We start from the raw sequence: 24,892 nt of genomic DNA, 5'->3' as shown, positions 1-24,892 counted from the left end.
TTTAAGTATTTTTATTTCGTAAATTACTTTTATTTTATAATTTTGTTATTTTATAACAACATTTTGGTAATTTATACTCTTTTGTTTAGTGACGGAAATATGTAGGGATCTACAACCCGGCTTGCTTTAGGGATTTCTAAGAACAAAATGTAACGAACGGGGAGGAGAGACTTTTTATGGAAAATACCATTTATGCTTAATTAATTTATTTTTAATTGTTTCTTTCCAAAAGTAGTTTCTTCTTTATTTTCAGATTCTTGTTCCTTTTCGTTTCGGATTTTTTTTTTCAAATTCCAAGAAGCGAGATTTGAATGATTTCTTTCTATGTCAGATTTAGAACAGACAAGGGAACTTTTAAAATAGCAATGTGTTCAGTCCGATTCTATTTTTAGCTCGATGGTTGGGACTTCATATAATACCAATTGTTTAGAAGTTTTAGTTGTTTGATATGCAGGAAATGTAAGACAACATCACGACGACAGTTGTAACAACTTTGGTCTGTTCCAGAAACTGCAAGAATCTACTTATTTTTACTACGATAACAATTTTTCCTTTATGTTATCGGAAAAAATAGTAAAAATTAGTAGATTTTTGCAGTACTGGAACATAGCAAAATGAAAATAAACAGGTGTGTAAATAAAAACACAAACATCATCTCTATTGGATCGATGGAATGGGTACAAATGCTGATGAAAAGATCGGATCTTTCACGACTTCCTTTGCATTGGTTCAAATCCTAATGAAAAGATCGGACCATTCACGACTTCCTTTGAACCAATGTAAAAGATGACATGAAATCACGTCATCGCAAAGAACCCCTTCCGTCAAATTTTGCTGGGTATGAACGTAGGTCCATGTTTTGATATAGCCCCATATAACAGTACCTCGGTATAACGGATTTCGGTATACCCATATAACGGATTTTCGGTATTTTGAGAATTTTACCTACAAGTTTTATCCGAATTATCTGTAATTTGAACATTTGGCATTTGAAATTCTTAGTGGCCATCACACCTCTCCACCAAAAATTGTCAAGAAAGGTCGATGTATTGATAAAGCTCCCATATAAAAGTACCTGCCGTTTTTCAGCAATTTGATGATTTTAGATACAATATTGACCCGAACTAGCAGTAATTTGACATTTGAAGTTCTTAGTGGTCACAACACCTCTCCATAAAAAATTGTCAACGTAGGTCCATGTTCGGATATAGCTCCCATATAACGCTACCTCCCAATTTTCAGTAATTGGCAATTTTAGCTACAATTTTTAACCGAACTAACTGTAATTTGACATTTGAAGGTTGTAGTGGTCACCACACATCTGCATCAACAATTTTCAACATAGCCCCAATATAACGATACATCCCGATTTTCGGTACTTTGAGGATTTTACTTAAAATGTTTAACAACGTAGGTCCATGTTTTGGTATAGCCCCAAAACAAACCCCCGATTTTCCGTACCTTAGCTTTATTTTTTGGACGAACTTTCAGTAATTTGAAATTTAAAAGCCAACAAAAATTATGCAACAAAAATTGTTCATTTAAGTTCATATTTTCTTATACACATACCTCCGAACTAGCTGTTAATGACATTTGAAGTTCCCACGTTATGTACCGATTTTCGGTATTTTGAGGATTCTAGCTAAAATTTTTAACCGAATTAGGAGTTATTTAACATTAAAGGCTCCCATCAAAAACTGTCAACATAGGTCCATGTTTTACTATAACCCCTATATAACGGTACCTCCCAATTTCTCGCCCACCAAAAATTGTCAACATACATAGTTAGATATAGGCACCATAAAATAGTGCCTCCCGAATGAAGCATTTTATGTACACTATCTGACATTTTAACGTACCAACTCAAAGTTGGGGACAGGAATGAATACTAATTATTCCATTTTAGTTCAGAATATTTTATGGTGGAGGGTATGAAAAGTTCGGCCCGGCCGAACTTAACGCTTTTTTACTTGTTTTTCGACTCAGACTCCGACTCCAGCAAAATTGCTCGACTCCGACTCGTAGACTTCGACTCCGAAAACCTGCCTAAAACTTCTAAAATATTCGTTCGGCCCGGCCGAACTTAAAACTTTTTTACTTGTTATTCCACTACCGTTTTGTTGAAATCATAAAGGATTTTCATAATTTTATTTATCATCCCACACAACTAGACCTTAGCAAAGAATAAAAAACTCAACAGCAAATTAAGTTAAAATTTGGGATATAAAACAACATAAATGAAAGCCTGAGAGAGAAAGAAAGAGTGAGAGGCAAGAAATGAGACCACAACTCTTGGGACCATTATACGGTCAGATAAATGTGTTTTAATTTATAAAAGCATGGATATTTCTGTTGTGCCCAAGAAATAACATTATTCGGGGGTTAGAGACAGCAACCTTCTTTCTGCCTTGTAATTAGTTAAGTTAAATTTGTTGTATTGTGGCCAAACTGGCAGAAATTAGTTTTGTGGTAAAAGTTACTGGTTTTTAAAATATATTTTAGGTACCACATTGCAGGGGTAGTATTTTATTTCTAATAAAGAAATATAATGGACTATTTTCTGGTATTTGCTTTCTTCCAGGGATGAGTGTTAATTTTGCTTTGTTGTTGTCGAATATTAATTAATTTTTGTAAAAAGGGTCTGAAGGAAATTAGGACGTAATTTGGGATGTAATTTAATTGTGTCTGTTTTTATACCCTATACCACAATGTGGAAAAGGGTATAATAAGTTTGTTTTCCCAAAAATTCATGTAACGCCGCGAAATATTCGTCGTAGACCCCTCATGTGGTATACCAAACTTCATATCTCGACGAGATAAAGCGATTTAGCGATGTGTGCCCGTCCGTCCGTCCGTCCGTCTGTCCGTCCATTAAAAATTGTAATCAAGCTACAGGCCGCAATTATGGACCGATTGTCACGAAATTTAGTATGAAGGTCGGGGTTATACCAGAATAGAACTGATTAGTTTTTGGCGATGATCGTGAAATGTTAAAGGGATGAAATGGACCAAAAACTAAATTTTTGGTCGATTTTGTAGCCGCTCTGTAGGTCGCAATAATAGTTCGATCGGCGCGAAATTTTAAACAAAGGTTAAGTTTATGATGGAGAAGGCGTGTGCAAACCAACATGAATATCAGATAATATTTAGCGGGTTAAAAGGACCAAAACTTTTGTGTGAAAATTGGTAAAATTTGTAATGTACAGGTTATATCTTTATCCATGGAGGAAAGATATTGCAAATGTATAGTGGTATAGGGTATCACATGGTCGGCCCTGTCCGACTATAGCCTGCTCTTACTTGTTTTAATACTAAAAATGTGGTTTCATTTTTATTATGAATTTTGAATTGGATCCTTAAGGTCCGAAGCAAAAATTAAGAAAAAGGACTTATCAATTATTTGTAAAGCAAGATAGTACTATATATTTTGGGATTATCTAATGGTTTATCAGCTAATGATGAACTGATCATATTGTGATGAGAAATCTTCATCAGGGTCTGAGAAAAAAATTATAATTTTCTTCAACGAAAATAAACCTTTCATTTACATTAAACCATTAAGAATCTCCAAGGAACAAATAATGACAAAATCCTGACACAAACTATCCTTAATAATAATAATTGTTCCACAAACATTCCAGGCGGGACAAGGGAGACTTCTCTTATATCGATGAGTGCACCCCGATTCATATTAGCTCAATAATATGGGACCTAGAGTTTATAGCTGAGTTTTACATAGCTGAAATACTAAGGAAATATCGCCAAGACTACGGAGGGGTATTTTGCCACCGCTGAAAATTTGATGTTGCCTGGCCGGGGAATCGAACCCACGACCTTCTGCGTGCAGTGCGGGTGTGCATACCATTGCACCACGGTACCAAATGTACTTAAACAAATTTCTACCAAGATATTAGGCAGGGCAAAGAGGGAATTCTCTTAATATAGCACCCTAGGCCTACAATATCTGGACACAAAAACCATTCCCATATTGTTTTTCAAACCATCCATATATTGTTTTTATTCACTATATTGTCACATCTTAAATTTATTGAAACAATTTAAGAATGATCCTTAAATCAACATTGTAATTAACAAGTTGTGCATTCAAATATTATTAAGCACTTTGCAGGCTAAAGGGGATCAAAGGCATGAAATCCACATGGATTTTCAATTATTTTTGAGCTTTTCATACAATTGATTTTTTCTCTCTTTCTGGATAAAGTCCATCAAAAGGCCCATACTTCACCGAAAAATGTAGCTTCGCGAACCTTCGCAAAAAAAAACAAACGCATATCCTTGTTACTGAAAAGCAATCAGAACAAATTCCTGTATATCCTAAATGGAAAAACACAAACATTCCCGCAGCATTGGAATACAAACAACAACTTGCCAAGGACATGCAATGAAAAAATAACAACAAATTTACTGCTACCTCCCAGGAATCATTCCAGAAAAAAGCAAACTTAAACAAAAACAGATACAGATACCGAGAAGACAAAAAATAAAAACCACTAAAAATCATTTTGTAATCAAAACACCAATACACAGGTAAATGGCTACACTTTATATGATATTTATATGAAAAACGTGACTAATGTGGAGATGATTTACTGCAGATTATTTAACTAAAATATTCGAAAACTTTAAAAACGTATCTTTTTGTAAATTGAAAATCATTCCATTACCGGCTAATGGAAAAATGTTGCAATACACGCTACACACATAAAATAATGCATTACATATATGAAAGAAACCAATACTCGTTTAACTGTGCAAATATATGTATGTATATCTTATGTATTAAAAACAAGTAAGAAAAGTCTATAGTCGGACGAAGCCGACCATGGGATACCCTATACCACTATCCCTGGACAATCGCTCTCCACGGAACTTCTATTCAATGATTGTGAAAATTTAGAGGAGCTTAGAACCGATTTCGGTGTGCTTAAATCCGATTTAGAACATGTCACAGTTCAGATCAGATAGGGGACGTCGTGGAGGGGGTGTAGCAATTTATGTAAAAGCTAATATTAATTCCACATTATTATTAAAATCATCCGTAGGAGATAAAATCGAATACTTATTCATTGAACTAAAAACATCTAATACAAAAATGTTAATTGGTAGTGTTTACAGACCTAACAATACAATTCATTTTGAGGCTTTCCAAAACTTACTAGAAACGGTGACTCTGGGTTATAGTGAAGTAATCATTGCCGGAGATTTTAACTCTAATATACTTGTTGATCAACAGTTAATAAATAATATGCTATCACTCGGTTTACATGTAACAAATAATAAAAACCCCACTCATTTTTCCTCTACTATAAACACATTACTTGATCTATTTTTTGTCAACAATCTAACTAATGTGCTGCTCTATGATCAAGTATCAGCTCCCTGTTTTTCAAAACATGATTTAATCTTTATGACTTATAAACTTAATTTACCAATGGAAAATCAAAAAATTTCGTTTCGAGACTACAGGAATTTAAATTACACTGATATAGAGTCAAAATTTCTCCAAATCAATTGGGATCATATATATGACCTAATTTCCGTTGACCAACAAGTAGAATTTCTCTCAGGTAATATTCTTGCACTATACAATGAAACTGTTCCCGTCATAACAAAAAATATATCTTCTAAGAATAAACCGTGGTTCAACTCCTCTATCAAATCAAGCATTAAAGAAAGGGATATAGCTTACTCTAGGTGGAAGAGATTTAAAACGCCAGAGCTCTACGAAGACTTTCGTTCCGCTAGGAAAAGAGTTAATAGTCGCATAAACTCAGCAAAATCAGAGTATTATCACACCAAATTCAGGTCTGCTATAAATTCCAAAAGTAAATGGAAAACTATTAGTGACATTGGTTTAGGGAAAAGCAATGTTTCTAGCACTTATAATGGTGATGTGGATGAACTTAATAAAAGGTTTATCAATGTACCCTCTCTTAATATTGACCCTTCCTACTATGGATATAATTCAGGAACGTCATTCAAACCTGGGTCTCCGACAACTGAGTGTCAAGGTTGCCGGCGTCTTAGCGTTCTAAGCCACCATCAACTTGTCAAGACTTTAGTAGACAATAATTGATGATCAAAAAATAAAATCTTCTGATATAGAAGAGCAATTACTAATGATGTAGGAATAAAACTTACCATAGTATTTGTGAACATTGAAAAATGGGATTACCAAAGCAGGACTATAGGAAAAGTTTGGAGTTTCAATTAACTGACATAATTTCGCATATACATTTATCTAATGAAGTTCGATATATATACCAGTTACCAAGCTTTGCCTTCGTCTGCCACAAAAACAACATCCTAATACACCTGAAGATCGGATTTACCACCCGTGAAACGTAGTGTAATGGTTGGATGCGTGGGACTTCGGTAGACTCCTAATTTTTCAATGTATCTCTAAAGGCCTAACAGCTCAACTCGAAAGAGAATTAATTAAATGTCATTCGATATAGTTGGTGATGGGAATTTGGAATTTCACTGCGTTACGAATGAGGAAGTTTTAAACTGCTTCAAAGCTGTTTCATCTAACGCCATTGGTCCCGACGAAATTGACCCTAAGTTTGTGCATAACCTATATTTTTAACTCTATACTTAGTTCCAGCACATTTCCAAAACTTTGGAAGCATGCGAAAATCATACTGATACCAAAATCAAATATGGAATTTCGCCCAATAGCAATATTGTGCTTCCTTTCAAAAATATTTGAAAAAATAATACACAAACAAATGAGCGAGTATTTGCAAAGGGACTCCCTGCTATGTGATGTGCAATCAGGTTTTCGTGCTGAACACAGCTGTACCACCGCCTTAATTGAAGTTTCAGAGTCAATAAGGTGTGAGATTGACGAAAATAAGCTATGTTTTCTTGTATTACTCGATCATTCAAAGGCTTTTGATACTGTCGACCATCAAAACCTGTGTTTCAAACTACGCCGTTTCTTTAATTTTTCAAATACCTCAACCAAACTTATTATGTCATATCTTTCCAACAGATCCCAGTCAGTATATTCAGGAACGTTGATATCTAAACCCATGGTGAGTGAAAAGGGAGTCCCACAGGGATCCATCGTAGGTCCACTCCTGTTTTCCTTATATGCGAATGACCTTCCTGATCAACTACGCCATAGCAAAGTGCACATGTATGCCGATGATGTGCAGATATTTTTGAGTAGTCCTCTAAACAAGATTAGTCAGTATGTAGGAAAACTTAATGATGATCTCTCCCTAGTGTGCGAATGGGCTAAAGCGAATGGATTAGTTTTAAACCCAACTAAATCAAAATGTTTGATCATTCATAAAAACAAAAAAGTTTCTCTGCCAAACTTTGATATCCTCGTCAACAATGAAAAAATTGAACAGGTCTCCAGCGTAAAAAATCTTGGCGTGATTTTCAACAACACCTTAAACTGGAACAACCATATAAACGCTGTCGTTGGTCAAACCTACTCCAAACTTCGGGCGTTGTGGTTAACGCATTCATACACTCCTCCCGAAATTCGTTGCCTTTTGGCAAAAACATTCTTGATGCCAGGTTTATTGTATGGGTGTGAAATATTTGCTAATTGCGATTCACTAAGTCGTCATAAACTGAACGTGGCATTTAATAGCATAACACGTTATGTATATGGCTTAAGAAAAAGACAAAATGTCACACAATTCAAGGCTATTTTCAAAGAAAAACCGAAGTATCTCTTTAAAAGACTATCATTTACAAGATCGCGTAGAGGAAAGAAGATTATACCTTTTAGACGGAGGACCCTTGTGTCTGAAGGGCAATTTTTTATTGGCACTATACGTCATTGGAATGCTCTACCATCTGTTTTACAACGCATCAACAATGTTACTACTTTCAAAAAAAGGCTTCAAAATTATTTTTCAATCATAACATGAAACGTTTGGTATGATCATAATGTCCTTTCTGCTGTTTTCATTACGGATATGTAACTTAAACATTAAAATTTTTATTGTAATTCAATTTTTAATGCTTATTTATATTCATTTCATATATTTTAGTTATCATAACTTTATTACAATTTATATATCCCCAATTTTTACCCTTATTATAATAGTAAAATTATGTAATTTTTAATGATTTTAACACACGGATATGTGATTATATTTACAATCCTGTACTGTAATTTATAAGACTTTTGTCTTGTTGTGCAGGAGAAACACAAAATAAATAAATAAAATATCAGAGATGTAATGTATAATACTTATGACCAAAGCCAAAAAGTTATCTAGCATGACAAAGACATTTTTGTAGCAGGAAAGGAAAATTTAGTTCGCGTAAAATGTAATGAAACCCACTTATGTAGTACTACTACTTCCGTTGTTTAACGGCTACGTTATTGAAATTTTTACCAATTTCACACAAAAGTTTCAGTTCATTTAACCCGCTAAGTATTATCTGATCTTTACGTTGGTTTGTACGCTTCTTCTTCATCATAAACTCAAACTTTGTTTAAAATTTTGCGGGTTATTATTTTGACCTACAGAGCCTCTACAAAATTGGTTAAAATTTTGTTTTTGGTCCATTTCATCCCCTGAACATTTCACGATCATCACCAAAAACTAATCATTTCTATTCTGGCCCGAACCCAACCTTCTTAAAAAATTCGTTACAATCGGTCCATAATTGCGGCCTTAAGCTTGTTTAAAATTTTTAATGGACGGACACACATCGCTAAATCGCTTTATCTCGTCGAGATATGAATTTCGGCATACCAAATAAGGGGTCTAAGACGAATATTTCGTGGTGTTACATAAACTTTTCGAGAGACAATAAGTAGCATGGGATAAAAATGTGGTTTTCTACACAGAACCCATTACATATTACGCAGTAGGCCCGTTATCTAGCAAACACTTTATTGTAATTTGCATCAGAGGAAAGGTCAGTAGTTTTTTTTTCCATATGTAGGCTACTTTGCGAAATATATATGTCCTCAAGGAATTAAAATATCGACCAAAAATAAAATATTTATATTTTTCATACAAAAGTAATGGTCCATTTCGCCCGCTAAAGAACATCAGACCATCATTCAAAATTGTAGGCATCTTTTTCGAACTATACTCTTACCCGGTGCAAAATTTCGTGACTATTGATGTATAATTGCGACTTCTAGCGAGTTTATTATTACACTACAAACAAATAACGGAATATATTAGGCTGTAACTCTGTTATCTGATCATGCACACCAACATAATTGGCATCAATTGAAAGGCCAAGCGTTCCACTTTCAAGTATTTCTCACTTGTCCGGAATGTCACTTCCAGGAATTAAGATATAAGCTGTATATTAAATTTTTTCACAATTTTCACACAAAAGTTTTGGTCCATTTAACCCACTAAATATTATCCGATCGCCATCTCAAATTGCAAGCTTCTCCTTTGTGATATACTCTTACCTCATATAAAAATACGCGTTGATCGGACTATTATTGAGACCTACAGAGCCGCTACAAAATTGGATAAATATTATGTTTTTGGTCCATTTCACGCGCTAAATATTTCACGATCATCACCAATAAGAATAGGGATCTATTCTGATCTGAACCTGACCTCCATACAAAATTTCGTGACGATCGGTCCATAATTGCGGCCTGGAGCGTGTTTACAATTTATAATGGACAGACGGACGGACGGACGGACTGACGGACACACTCACATCTCAAAATCGCTTTATCTCGTCGAGATATGAAGAATGGTATACCACATTGGGGGTCTCCGACGAATATTTCGCGGTGTTACATGAATTTTTACCAAAACAAACGTATAATACCCTTTTCCACATTGTGGTATAGGGTATAAAAACAATCAACATTTAATGATTGAATTTTTATGAGCACCTAAACCTGAAAAATAAATCCTTGGGGATAAAGGAAACATTCAGGAGAAAATCATGACATATTAACATTGCAATGTTAATATAGATTTTTTTGAAAAATGCTCCAATGAGAATTTCCTTTGTTAAAAGAAACGAATTTTTAATAGACAAGTTGTTGCTCTGTTAACAACACACCCTTATATTTACAGAACATGTTCATAGATATTTTGTTGCTCTGTTAACAGAGCCTAATTTTCATAGAAAATTTGTTGCTCTATTAACAGAGCCTAATTTAGTGGAAAATTTGAGCCTGATTTTCATGGAAAACTGTTTGCTCTGTTCTTCACAGGGCCTAATTTTCATGGAAAATTTGTGGCTCTCTTAACAGAGCATAATTGTTACAGAAGTTTTTTTGCTCTGTTAACAGTATAATTTTCATTGAAAATTGGTAGCTCTGTTAACGCAGACTTATCCAAAGACATAGAACTGTAAAGACTGGAAAAGATGCATAATGCACAAATGTTTATGAAACAAAGTATATAAACATTTTACCAACAACAGGGGTATGTTAATGATAAAAACCCCATTAAAGCGCAATTCGGCTTATACAAATTGTAGAAAAGCTAAAAGTTGGTCTCAGGAGTGTACTCCATAGCAGTTTCCAGTTCATTGAATATGAACTTGGCGATAAAAAATGCCTGAAATGGTTAACTACTTAACAGAATGTTGTTATGATATAGTAACAACAGAGCTTAACTCCATCTATTGACAAATGTTAACAATTGAGTTTTCCAATCTTTATGTATTTAAATCTTTGACTTATCTGTATACACAATCTGCAGTTCTGTTAACAGAGACAGATTTCTATAGAATATTTGTTACTCTTTTAAAAACATACTCCCAGTTTATGTATTTCGAAACGAAAATGTGTGCGCATGAAACACACCCAAACTTTAGTTTTGGAAATATTATTGCCTTTGCTTTTCCTTCAAAACAAAAAACAAATTTGAAAAACACACTCAAATTTGGTAGTTTTTCTTGCGCATTCATTTTCTTATCGACATACATGAACAGGCCCATAGACTTGTTTTCCCATAAAATTTCTTGCAATAATAGAAAGTAATTTCTTAGTGACATAGACCAAAATGTCATTAACAACAGAGCATAAGTTTCACTAAATTTGCTTCTTCTTTAAATAAAATGATATGCTTTTTTGCTCTACGAATAGCATCGATGATTTTCATAAAAAATTTGATGCCCTGTTAACAACATGGTTAAATTTTTAATGAAAATAGTTAGCGCCGTTCAGAATAGAGACCAATTTCTTTAGATCTGTTGTTGATCTGTTAACATCAGTGACCAATTTGAAACATTTTTCACTGAAAATTTTCTTTGTTAATAGAATGAGATTTTTATAGATTTTTTCTATTATAAATTTGCTCGAACTGTTAACTACAGAGAATAAGTTTCCCCTTTAAAAAAGGTAGAATTTGGTTGCTCTGTTAATAACATAGACAAATTTTCATAGAATATTTGATGTTCTGTCAACAACATGGACTAATTTTCATAAAAAATAGCAGGCTCTGTTAACAACAGGAACAAATTTCTATAGAATATTTTTTGATGTGATAACAACAGTGACCAATTTGAAAAATGTACAACTGAAAAATTCCTTTGTTAAGAGAATAAGATTTTTATAGATTTTCGTCTGTTATAAATTTGCTCGTACTGTTAACAACAGAGAATGATTTTTAAACATAGACTATTTTTTATAGAAAATGATATGGTCTGTTAACAACATGGATTAATTTTCATAGAAAATAGTTTGCTCTCTTAACAACAGAGATCAATCTCTACAGAATATTTGTTACCCTTTTAACAACAGCAACTTATTTTCCTATAAAATGTCTTGCAATGTTAACAACAGAGAGTAATTTCTTCGTGTGTAGCAACATAGACAACAATTGTATTCAGCATTTGTTGATCTGTCAACAACTGTGACCATTTTTCATTGAATTCTTCATTTAAAACAACATAGCTCATAATTTTTTATAATTCTGTTGACAACGGAGACTGATTTTTATAGAAAATGTGGGGCTCTGTTTTCAATAGAAACTAATTTACATTGTTTGTTGCTGAGAAAATGTTGAAAATTTTCATATAATTTTTATAGACAACAGAATGAAATGTTAAGATAGAGAATGCGATGTTCTACCAAAGTTATACAGAAAATTTGCCGCTCTGTTAATAACAGCGACTAATTTCCTTGTTCTGTTAACGACAGAGTATATATTTCATAGAAAAATTTTTGCTCTCTTAATAACATATACATTTTTTTAATAAATTAATTATTATTGGTATTGTTAATAAATTTTACTGTTTTGCTTTCATCAGAGCCTAATACGCATAACTAGGGGGTATTTCTTACCTATTAGACACATTTTACAATCATATTGACAGTGAGTTCTCAATATGCAGAAAATATCCTTGCAAAATTTTTTTTTAACATAGGTACACGTTTTCTAATAATCACCATATAAGGGTACACCGATTTCGAGTATTTACCTAAACCTTTGGTAAAAACTCTTTACCTGCCGAATGGAGTCCCTGGGTCCATCCTATGGTATAGACCCCATATAGCCGTACCTTCCGATTTAAGGTATTTTTATCTATTATTTAAGGTATTTTTTATCTATTAAGAGTGTGGGTATTTACCCGGAAAATACCATATCTAGCTATGTTAACAACAAATTTTTATAGAAAAATTTGTGTTTAGTTAACAGTTTTTTTAACGGCTGTTAACTGAATTAGATTATTATGGAAAATTTGTTCTATTAACAGAGACTTAGTTTGCTAGAACATTTTTGTCCTGTTGTTTGTTGCTCTGTTAACAGAGCCTAATTATACCCTCAGCATTTATGCTAACGAGGGTATATACACTTTCATACGGGCAAAATGTGCCTCATCGAAATAATGGTTTTAGACCCCAAGTATGTTTAGACGAAATGCACGGTGCTCTTGAATCAAATTTAAATGGAACTAACTTTTAATGAAAACCGCTTACACAGGGGAAGTTTTTGTGAATTCTGAAACAGCAATGTTTATAGATGAGGAAAATCCAAAAACAAGAAAAAATCGCTGTAGAGATTTTTTAATAAATCGCGGTCAAAATTCAGATTTTTAGGTGTTTTTTAGGTTTTCACGATTTTTCTTGGAAACCGCAAGTCCAATCGAAATGGAGCTAAAGAAAATGTTGTAGCTGTGAAAATTTTCTACAGGATTGACGTTTATTATTTGTTCTCAGGCTGTACCATTTTTGAGATAAAGAAGCTCAGATTACATTTTTAGGTTTTTTTGTTAAGGTTTCGCGATTTTGCTTGAATGCGGCAAGTCTTATAGGCATGGGACCTGAGAAAATCTTATAGCTGTGAAAATTCTCTACAAAACTGGCTTATGTAATTTTTCCTAGGTTGTACCATTTTTTTGGATATATAAGTTTAAGTTGGGAAATTGCAGTCATGACATTGTTTTATAAGGAGACGATACAGAATTAAATTGAATCAAAATTAAATTAAATTAAAAATCAAAAGCTGTAAAACCAACTAAAATATCATTAAGGCCAATTTTGTAGAAAATTTTGATAGCTACAACATTTTCTTTATTCCCAATTTGATAGGACTTGCGGTTTCCAAGCAAAATCGCAAAAACCTAAACAACCCCTAAAAATGTCAACTTGAATCGCGATTTATTTAAAAAGCGCTCCGCCGATTTTTTTTTGTTTTTTGATTTTGCTCATCTATGAACATTGTAGTTTCAGAATCCGCAAAAACTTCCCAGGTGTAAGCACCTTCCATTTAAATTTGATTCAAAAGCACCGTGAATGTGTTTCAGACAATTTGGAGTTGATTTAGCAATGTCCGTCCGTCTGTCTGTATGGCTGGCTGGTGCGCACGATAACTCTCGAACGGATGAGTCGATTTGGTCCAAAGTATGGCTTTCGTAATATTTTGTCCAAATTTAGTTTAAGTTCGAAGATGGGTTATGTCGGTCCACTCCTTCCGGTACCTCCCCCACAAAAGTTCGAAAATGTTCGGAAAATTTGTGCGCACGACAACTCTTGAAGGGAGTAACGGATTTGGTCCATACTTTGTACATCGTGAAATTCCTACCAGACTTAGATGAGGTTCTAATATGGACTCAATTGGTCAACTCCTTTGAGTACCTCCCACACAAATTATCGGATAAGTTCAGATTAGGACCTGCTCTAGAATCGCTTCGATTTTTATTGTGACAACTTGTATTCACTGCCCCCATACGACGGTACAAGTTTCATCAGGAACAAGTCCATACTTCCTAAGAAAATAGCCTGAACGTTGCACATTGTAGTGGTTGAAGCGCAAGATAACTCTCGTACGGATCTGCCGATTCTGTCCAAATTTTGGCTTTCTTAATATTTTGTCCAAACTTAGTTTAAGTTCGAAAATAAGCCATATCGGTCCACTCCTTCAGGTACCTCCCCCAAAAAGGTAAAAAATGTTAAGAAAAGTTGTGCTCACGATAACTCTGGGTGGGAGTGTCCGATTTGGTCCATACTTTACACATCCTAATATACGATTGCAGTTCGGAAACTTTTTAGCCTAGCACAAAAAGCGCGGTATAAACAGAAAAAAGTTAAGTGTTTTGGAAACTTCCATCTCTGTTATGAACACATGTTAAATTTTGTTTCGATCTGGCAACTCCTTCATATAGAAACAGGTGTTCGGACGCATCCGCAATTTTTTTACAATGGAAAAATTAGAAATGCATGCTGTCATTAAATACTTACATAAAAAAGGTTTATCGGGACAAGAAATTCATAATGATATGGTGAATGTGTTAGGTGAAAGTGCTCCTTTATATGCAACAGTAAAACATTGGGTTGCTGAATTTAAAAGTGGTCGTACAAGCATTGAAGATGAACCACGTAGTGGACGTCCAAAAACAGCAACAACAACAGAAATTGTAGCCAAAGTGCATGGTATGGTATTAAATGATCGACGAATAAAAGTGCGTGAAATTGCTATATCATGGGCATCTCAAATGATCGAGTCCATTTAATTTTGCATGAAGAACTACAGATGAAAAAGCTTTCTGCAAGATGGGTGCCGCATTTGTTAACAGTCGATCAAAAACGCATAAGAATAACCATTTCTCAAGCTTGTTTGGATCGTTTTAAGCGAAATAAAATGGATTTTAAGCGTCGTTTCATAACTGTTGATGAGACATGGATCCACCACTATACTCCAGAGACAAAAGAACAATCCAAACAATGGACTGAAGCTGGAGGAAGTGCCCCAAAGAAGGCAAAAACAATTCAATCGGCTGGTAAAGTTATGGCAACGGTTTTTTGGGACTTCAAAGGTATTTTATTGATTGACTATCTGCAAAAGGGTAAAACAATAAATTCAGAGTACTATTGCAACCTTTTGGATCAAATTCGAGAAAAACGTCCTGGCTTACAACAAAAAAAAAAATAATTTTTCATCAAGACAGCGCACCAGCGCACAAGAGTGTCTTAACAATGGCTAAAATCAACGAATTAAAGTACGAGTTCCTTGACCACCCACCTTATTCTCCTGATTTAGCTCCCAGTAACTTTTACTTGTTCCCAAATCTAAAAAAACTTCCTTGCTGGCAAGCGTTTTACCTCAAATGAAGATGCAATTACAGTTGTAAACCACTATTTTGAAGACCTTGAGGAAAACTATTTAAATCAAGGGATAAAATTGCTAGAAAAGCGTTGGACTAAGTGTATTGAAGTTTCAGGAGATTATATTGAAAAACAAAAATATTTTTGAAAAACTAACTATTCTCTTTCATTGATAGGCTAGGAAGTTTCCGAACCGCCCTCGTATTTACCAGATATAGATCAGGTTCGAATATGGACTGTATTTGTTTTGTTCACTCCTTCGGGTACCTCCCACACAAAATTTTGGATAAATTTACTTTAAGACCTGCTCTCGAATCACTTAGATTTTTTTTTTGATGCATCTTGCATTCTCTGCCTCAATTACGATAGTAAAAGTTCTTTCAGGGACATGTCCATACTTCTTGAGGAAACAGCCCGAAAGGAGTTAAAACCCCTATGGCACCATATGTAGGGGCTGTAGAGCTCGAACCGAACACTGCGTTCCTCCACATTTTCGATATCGTAATATTTCTTCGAATATTAGATGAAATTTGAAGGTAGTGCTTATAGGTCCACTGCTTCCGGTACCTCACCGACAAAAGTTCGAAAGTATTCGCTAAAATGATAAGCGCAATATCTCACAAAAGTAGCAACCGATTTGGTCCAAATATTCGATCTCAAAATATTTTGCCCAAGCTTAGTTTATGTTCAAATTTGGACCCAATCGGCCCAATCCTTGGGGTACCACCCATACAAATGTTCAACATATTTGTGTTGTTAAGGGTCTGTTGGAAGATCCTTTGGACGTTTTTACCGAAGGTTTTCCTAGTGGCCCGATATTATCCATTTCGTAGCTTGTATGGTACAAAAGTCCTATTTATCGATATTTCCCGCAAGTTTTTGAGCTTTAATCCAATCCATATTTCTGTCCGTTCATACGCCCATAATTTTTTTTTTTTTTTGGAAATCCACACTGGCTGAGGGTATATCTCTGTCGGCAAAGCCGACTGATATTTTTTTTAATTATTTTCATAGAAAATGTGTTGCTCTGTTAACAGAGCCTAACTTTAATAGAAAATTTGAGCCTGATTTTTATCGAATATTTGTGGGACGGAGCCTAATTTTCATAGAGAATGTTTGCTCAGTTAACAGACTTCAATTTTCATAAAAAATGTGTCGCTCTGTTAACAGAATGTAATATTCATAGTTAATTTATTTTCGTAGAAAAATAATTGCTCTGTTAGTAGATCCTAAATTTCACATAAAATTTGTAGCAGAGCCTATTTTTCATATAAAATTGGTAGCTCTGAACCGAGGCAGGCTTTTTTATTGAGCTTTAGGACTTGCAGCAAGTTGAGCCAAAGTTGTCAGCTTTTTCGTTTTTAAATTTCTTAGCAACCAAATTTTCATTAAATACTTTTGTATGACAAAAATTTGCAACACAAGTGGCAAAATGCTTCTCATTTGTACATTAAAAAAATTCTCTAGCGAGTTCATGTCACCAACCATCCTGCCAGTTACCCAGTCACTCATCATCAACATTAAATAAATGTCCTTTTAGTGTAATTCACCGACCAGTCAAGTGTCAGAATTTATGTGTTAAATTGTTTGAAGCATTAAAACAAAACAAAGAACAAAAACTGGACAGCAAGCAACAGCAACAGACCATGACAATATAAAATGCAATAAAGTCTAAAGTTTTTTTTTATTTAAACAAAAAATAAATGCATGTTCGGTTAGAGCACCTTAGGACAACACAACATAAGGTTTTTGAAAAATAAAATAACCAAACGAAATACGAATGAGCAGCTACTATTTGGCCTGTGGTCCTCTGTGCTGTTTTATGGATACTTGACTTGGATGTTGTGTTTTTGCACTTCTCTATGTTTGTAATGTTGCAATAATTGTTGAGCTTATCCGTGTATCTGGGTGTTAAATTACAGAGGTTGTGTTGGGAAAAATGAGTACAAGAGTCAATTGGAACAAAATGGGGCTTGTTTTTGGGACCTTTGTTGCTGTTGTTGTTTTGTTGTAGTTATAATAAATAATAGTACATACAAAATATTTCATGTGAAGTGCATGTTCAGAGTTTGTTTTTTTTTCTAATAGAGCTCACATTGACTCTTGGCAGGACATTCAAACGGAGTACTTAAGCCCTTATATGTGTATGTGTTTAATAGAGATTGAATTGAGTAAGTATTGGTGGATGCATAATATTATTTAAGACTGCCTTTAATCTATAAAACTCACAGGTGACCTAGCAAAGGCCTTCTTTATATAGAGAAACTTATAAAGGACTTTTGTCTGTAGAATATCATATAAAGGTCTATAGAAGATCTCGCAAAGATTTTTAGAAGACTTCAAAAAAGCCTTCTATCTATAGAAGTCCCCGTAAAAGTCTTTCTGCCCTTCAATGAACTCATAAATAATTGGAAATCTCATAAATGCTTCATAAAAGTCGTTGACTATAGGAGACCTAAAAAGGCCTCCTGTCTGCGGAAGACCTCAAAAAGGTCCTCAATCTATAGAAGACCTCCTAAATGTATTCTATCTATGAAAGACCGTATCAAGGTATTTGTGTACAGGAGACCTCGCATAGATCTTCTGTCTATAGATGACCTCACACAGTTCTAAGCATTTTCTAGAAAAATTATGCTGTGTTAAATATAATAAATAGTCAGGGACGTACATAGGGGGGGGCACGAAATTTCAAATGAAAACTGATATTGTTCTGAAGGTTCTGTACTGAAAATGTACTATCAACAAGCTGTCTGAAGAAATATTTAATATTTTTTGTTTGAATACGCTCTTTGAGAGAAACTTCCAGTAAAACTGAATGCCTTCCTTATGCCATGCCTGTGTTTTGGAATTGGTATTCAAAAGGATTACAAATTCATTATCGTGCGGATTAGACGTACATAAAATGAAGTGTCTATTGGACAATATACATATACGACATATCAAGGGTTTTACGTGGAGTATATCTCGAAAACCAATTAGAAAACTGATTTACTGCCTTAATCAATATTTTGTATTCCTATTTTATATTAACTTATTGCTAAATAGTGCGAGAAAATAATGGAGAAAAATCTATTGTTGTGAAATTAATGCTCAAACTTTGTTTATTTGGTATTGTATTAAAATCTGCTGTTATTTGTATTGTATATCACGGTGCTCTTGAAACAACTTTAAACGAATGAAGCTTGCACCTGGGTTCATAGACGAAAAAAATAAAAAACGCATTTTTAGGGTATTTCAGGTTTTGACCGTTTTGCAGGAAAACCACAAGCCCTATCCAAATGGAACTAAAAAAAATGTTGTAGCAGTGAAAATTGTTTTTGAGATATGGAAATTCAAATTGGGCAATTCACTGACTGTATCGTTTCCTTATAAAACAATGTCATGACAGCAATTTCCCAAACCATTATAAATAACTCTCGAACAGATCTACAGATTTTGTCCAAAATTTGGATCTCGCAATATTTTGGATACTTCCCTTGCCAAACTTCGAAATATTTCTCTAAAATCTTAAGCAAAGTCCAATTCGATTTTTTCGAGACCTATAGTAGGTTCGAATATAGATCGATTCACTTGAGGTCTTGTTTACAGCGACATTGTATTTTTCGTGGGTGAGTCAATGGTTATATCAGTCCAAAAGCTCTAAATCTTACGCCGACCTACTAGTTTGACTTCCAAAATTAGCTCCATTTCCAAAATGGACTATATCAGTCTATCCTTTCAGGTATCGTCTTGCGCTTTCATCGAAGTCGCATTTTTGATCATACCCAGTAAAATGTTTGTAGCCAAAGAAGTAGTTGAATCATGAGTGCAAGTGATTTCGGACTACATATTTTTACGTGAAAGAAGACTTGATTTTTACAAGGGCATGGTGCAGTGAGGATACTGTCTAATTTACTTCTTAAGCACACATTTTGCATTAGTTATTTGTAGTGGATAAATATACATTTCATGGAATGTACTTTGAATTGATTTTTCGATTAATTTAAAAATTGATTCGCAAGCATGCATTTTGAGGATATGGGAGAAGTTAAAATCTATTAAGCGAGGATTTTTTATTGATTTGAGACCTCAGGGCCATTTGGAAATGAGTATTTAAAAGAGTTGTGGTAACTTCTAATTAATATTTATGGCCTCTTTCTCTAGTTTCTTTCAAATTACTAACAAACTCATGTTTTTTAGAACATTTTTGTTTGAAAAAACAGTAGTTTGATAATAGTTCGATAGTCTTAATGAAATTGAAATATAATGCATATAAAACAATGGAATATCTCAAATAAATCATTTTAAAAAGCGATTGAGTGCAAATAAAAATCAAATACTTTTATTCTAGAAAGTTACCTTTAATACTTAAAAATACCCAAAAACATCTTAAAACGCTTCTTGCATAGAGTCATGCAAAATAGGTGATAAACATCTAAAATTGATTGCATCCTAGCTGCACCATGCCCTTGTAAAAATCATGACTTCTTTCACTTAAAAAGACATAGTTCATGATTTAACTAATTTTGTATACAAACAAATATACAGTCTGATATTTCTTGCACCTATGATTATCTTTTTGGATACAAACATTTTGCTGAATAATTAAAATACCATGAAATAAATTGATTCTTGTGTTCTTGAGAATTTTCTTTGCAAAAAGTTATTATAAATCTAAACATTGCTAAAATGTGAAAATGTTATGAAATGGATTCAAATCGGACATTGTCAAAATGTGAAGAACGGAATGCATTTTTCATGACTCTGCGTAGGCTGCTTCGAAAAAAGCTATTCAATCTTTACTTACTTACTTACTTAGCTGGCCCATTACAGAACATTTGTTCTATAGGCCGAATTAAGAAGAGATCTCCATTCCTCTCTATTTGTTGCTTTGCACTCTGGAATACCGCGCCTTTTCATCTCATCATCCACTTGTTTGCGCCATCTATTCCTTGGCCTGCCAAATCTGTGTGCACCGCCATGTGGCATGTATTCATACGCCTTTTTAGCGGGTTCACCATCGCTCATTCTTATGATATGGCCTAGCCAACGCATCTCGATACGTTTAACAATATTGATGTCGTTGTATAGCAGATACAGCTCGTGGTTCATGCGACGTCGATATTCATCGTCAACGCAGATTGGTCCGTAGATCTTTCGAAGAATTTTTCTCTCAAACACACCGAGCACTGCCATGTCTGCTTGCGCAAGTACCCAGGCTTCGGAGCCATACATCAGCACGGGTAGTATCAGTGTTTTGTAGAGCGTTATTTTTGTTTGACGAGATGTGGCTTTGTTTTTAAACTGCTTACTTAATCCAAATAGCATCTGTTGGCCAATACAATTCTTCTTTTTATTTCACAGCTGATGTCGTTTGTTGAGTTTACGGAGGTGCCGAGGTAGACGAAGTCTTCTACTACCTCAATATTATAGGAACCAACTTCCACAGTCGGTCCGAGCTCAATGGACGCATTGCGCGTCGACACCATCAACTTGGTCTTCTCACCGTTTACCGCCAGACCCACTCTAGCAGATTATCCTTCGACCTTTATAAAGGTATCAGTTACTTCTTTTACTGATCGGCCCATGATGTCTATATCATCAGCATAAACAAGTAACATGTGACTATTGGTGTAGATTGTGCCACTTCTTTTGACGTTTGCCTCTCGTATAACCTTTTCTAGCAGGATGTTGAAGAGGTCACACGAAAGGCTGTCTCCTTGTCTGAAACCTCTTTTGGTACCAAACTCTTCGGAGGGGTTCTTTCCTATTTTAACTGAGGACCTCGTGTCAGTTAAAGTCATTTTACAAAGCCGGATGAGCTTTGGGGGAATACCAAATTCAGACATTGCTTGGAATATATTTGAACGCAGCGGGCTGTCGAAGGCTGCTTTATAATCGACAAAAAGGTGGTAGGTGTCGATCTGCATCTCTTGGGTCTTCTCCAGGATTTGCCGCAGGGTAAATATCTGGTCAATGGTGGACTTGTCAGGTCTAAAGCCGCATTGGTATGGTCCAATTATCTCGTTGACCATAGGCTTTAGTCGTTCGCACAATATCCCTGACACGATCTTGTAGGCAATAGGGAGTAGACTTATGCCCCTATAGTTAGAGCATACAGTCTTATCTCCCTTCTTGTGGACGGGGCACAGGATACTCAGGTTCCAATCGTCGGGTACTCGTTCTTCCTGCCAGATGGTGCTAACTAGCTGATGAATACACCTTATCAGCGTGTCGCCTCTGGTTTTGAACAGCTCGGCTGGTAAGCCATCGGCCCCTGCTGCCTTATTATTCTTCAGCCGATTTATTGCTGTCTTTACCTCATCTTGGCTGGGCGGTATACATTCAATACCATCTTCTGGGATTGGGACTGTGGTATCTTCGTCGTCTTCGCTGCTATTGGATACCAACAGATTTGAAAAATGTTCTTTCCATATCCTGAGTACACTATCTGTATCAGTTACCAAATTACCTTGCTGGTCTCTACAGGAGGATGTGCCTGTACCAAAGCCATCAGTATGATGCTTGACTCTTTGGTAGAATTTTCGGACTTCATTCTGGCTCCTGTACATCTCGATTTTTTCACACTCCCGCTTTTCCATCTCTCTCTTTTTCCTGCGGAAAGACGTTTCTCCTCTCTCCTTTTCTCCCTGTATCTCTCTCGTACGCTACGCGTTGCTACGGATTGTAAAGTAGCCTTATATGCCGCATTTTTCTCTTCGGTGGCAGCACGACACTCCTCATCATACCATGGACTCCTTGCTGGAGGTCTCTGGTATCCAAGTATGGATTTTGCGGCTGTTTGCATGGAGTGGGCAATGTTTTGCCATTGACCTGATATGTTATCGGGATGAGGAGTGCTTTGATTAAGCAATTGGGCTAGTTGAGTGGAATATGCTGTGGCTATCTGTTGTGATTGCAGCTTACCGATGTCTAACTTTCGTGTTGTGTCCGTTCGTACTTTGTTTGCTACGTTTAAGCGGGTGCGTACCTTTGCTGCAACAAGGTAGTGGTTCGAATCAATGTTTGCGCCTCGGAACGATCGTACTTCCATCTATCACAACATGATCAATTTGGTTTCTTGTTTTCTGATCTGGAGACAGCCAGGTGCCCTTATGAATATCGAGATGATTAAATCTAGTACTGCTAACTACCATGTTTTTTGCAGCTGCAAAGTCTATCAGCCTCATACCATTGTCAGATGTTTCACTGTGGAGGCTGAATTTCCCGACTGTTGGGCCAAAGATATTCTCCTTTCCAATTTTGGCATTAAAATCGCCTAGAATGATTTTAATGTCATGGGCAGGGCAACGTTCATATGTTTCTTCTAAGCGCTCGTAAAATATATCTTTGGTCTGTTCGTCCTTTTCTTCAGTGGGAGCATGAGCGCAAATAAAGCTGATGTTGAAGAATTTAGCTTTTATTCGAATTGCAGCAAGTCTTTCATTCCCTGGGGTGAAGCTGGATACCAGATGTTTTAGTCTAGGTTAGGTTCTGTTAACAGAGCTAAAAATTTTCTATGGAAATTAGGCTCTTTTACCAGAACTACAAATTTCCTATATAAAATTTTCTATGAAAATTAGGCTCTGTTAACAGAGCTAAAAATTTTTTATGGAAATTAGGCTCTGTTAACCGAGCTAAAATAAATAAAATAAAAAAAATCTATGAAAAAAGATGCTAACATTCATCTGTTCTTCTGGACTCTGTTATTAACAGAGCAACAGTCTTTTTCTTCTTTTAGAAGGCAAAAAATATATAAATTATTATTTATTTGAATAATTTACATATATTTTGACTCAAAATTACAAAAATGTCCTTTCTTCGCAAGTGAAAAATTGCAATAGCTTTTTTGATGTGTATGTGTGCCATTAAATGCTTGGCTGTGGACATGGTGCAGATTTTATAGGCTCCCTTGTATCCGTTGTTTGCATAATTTTAGTTTCCGTTAATAGACACGACTGTTTTTTCGCTTTTTTCTCTTGTTCGCTTCCATACTCCACTTAATATTCTACACTAAACCAGGCCTGCTCAGACACATACAAACACATTTTGTAATTGTGTTGGTTTTGAAATACACAAATTTCAATTTTCCTTTGTCTCTCTGTATACTGTGAGAAATATCGTAACAGTTTTTTTTTTACTTTATATTTCAAAATATAGAGTAGAATAATTATTTTATTTTGACCAAATGTGACTGTTGATGTTATAATTTGTTGCAAATCAAGTTCGTGACAAACCAAAGTGCGTTGACAAACCAAACACTCTAATTTGCCGTAAAAATTTTAGGCAAATAAAAATTCGTATTCAGTATCTTCATTCATTTTTTCAGTGTACGCATATAAATTCATAGACAAATTCGAAAACAGAACCTTCCTCATTGAATGTTCAATAGAGACTGATTTTTAATTTTGAAAATATTCAAAACAAAAACAAAAGCTCTCTTTTTAAATTGTGTGTGTGAGAAAATTGACACACACCGACAGCTCAGGTGCGCACCTTAAGCAGGCCTGCACTAAACGGAAACACAATGTGTCTTGTTCGTCGCAGTTTTTTCGTATTTTGATTTAAAAAAGTTTGTAGTTTTCTATCTCTATTTAAATTTTATACTTATTTAATGGTAAGAGAGATAGAGAGAGTTAGTAAAAATCCAATGAAAAAATAGAAAGAATACTTGCGGCATCAGCAGTACAAGAAGCATGGGAAAACAAGTAAGAAAATTCCATAGTCGGACGGAGCCGACCATGGGATACCCTATACCACTACCCCTGAACAATCGCTCTCCACGGAACTTCTTTTCAATGATTGTGAAAATTTAATAGTCAAATATCAGAGATGTATAATACTTATGACCAAAACCAAAAAGTTATCTTGCATGACAAAGACATTTTTGTAGCAGGAAAGGAAAATTTAGTTCACACAAACTAAAATGTAATGAAACCCACTTATGTAGTACTACTACTTCCGTTGTTTAACCGCTACGTCATTGAAAGTTTTACCAATTTCACACAAAAGTTTCAGTCCATTTAACCCGCTAAGTATTATCTGATCTTCACGTTGGTTTGTACCCTTCTTCTTCATCATAAACTTAAACTCTGTTTAAAATTTTGCGGGTTATTATTTTGACCTACAGAGCCGCTACAAAATTGGTTAAAATTTTGTTTTTGGTCCACTTCATTCCCTAAACATTTCACATTGGCCCGAACCCAACCTCCTTAAAAAATTCGTTACAATCGGTCCATAATTGCGACCTTAAGCTTGTTTACAATTTTTAATGGACGGACACACATCGCTAAATCGCTTTATCTCGTCGAGATATGAATTTTGGCATACCAAATAAGGGGTCTAGGACGAATATTTCGTGGTGTTACATAA

This window comes from Musca autumnalis, unplaced genomic scaffold (genome assembly GCF_047663935.1).
Source record: "Musca autumnalis isolate F117 unplaced genomic scaffold, ASM4766393v1 scaffold_1, whole genome shotgun sequence".
Taxonomy (NCBI): Eukaryota; Metazoa; Arthropoda; class Insecta; order Diptera; family Muscidae; genus Musca; species Musca autumnalis.
This window is presented reverse-complemented; position numbering follows the sequence as displayed.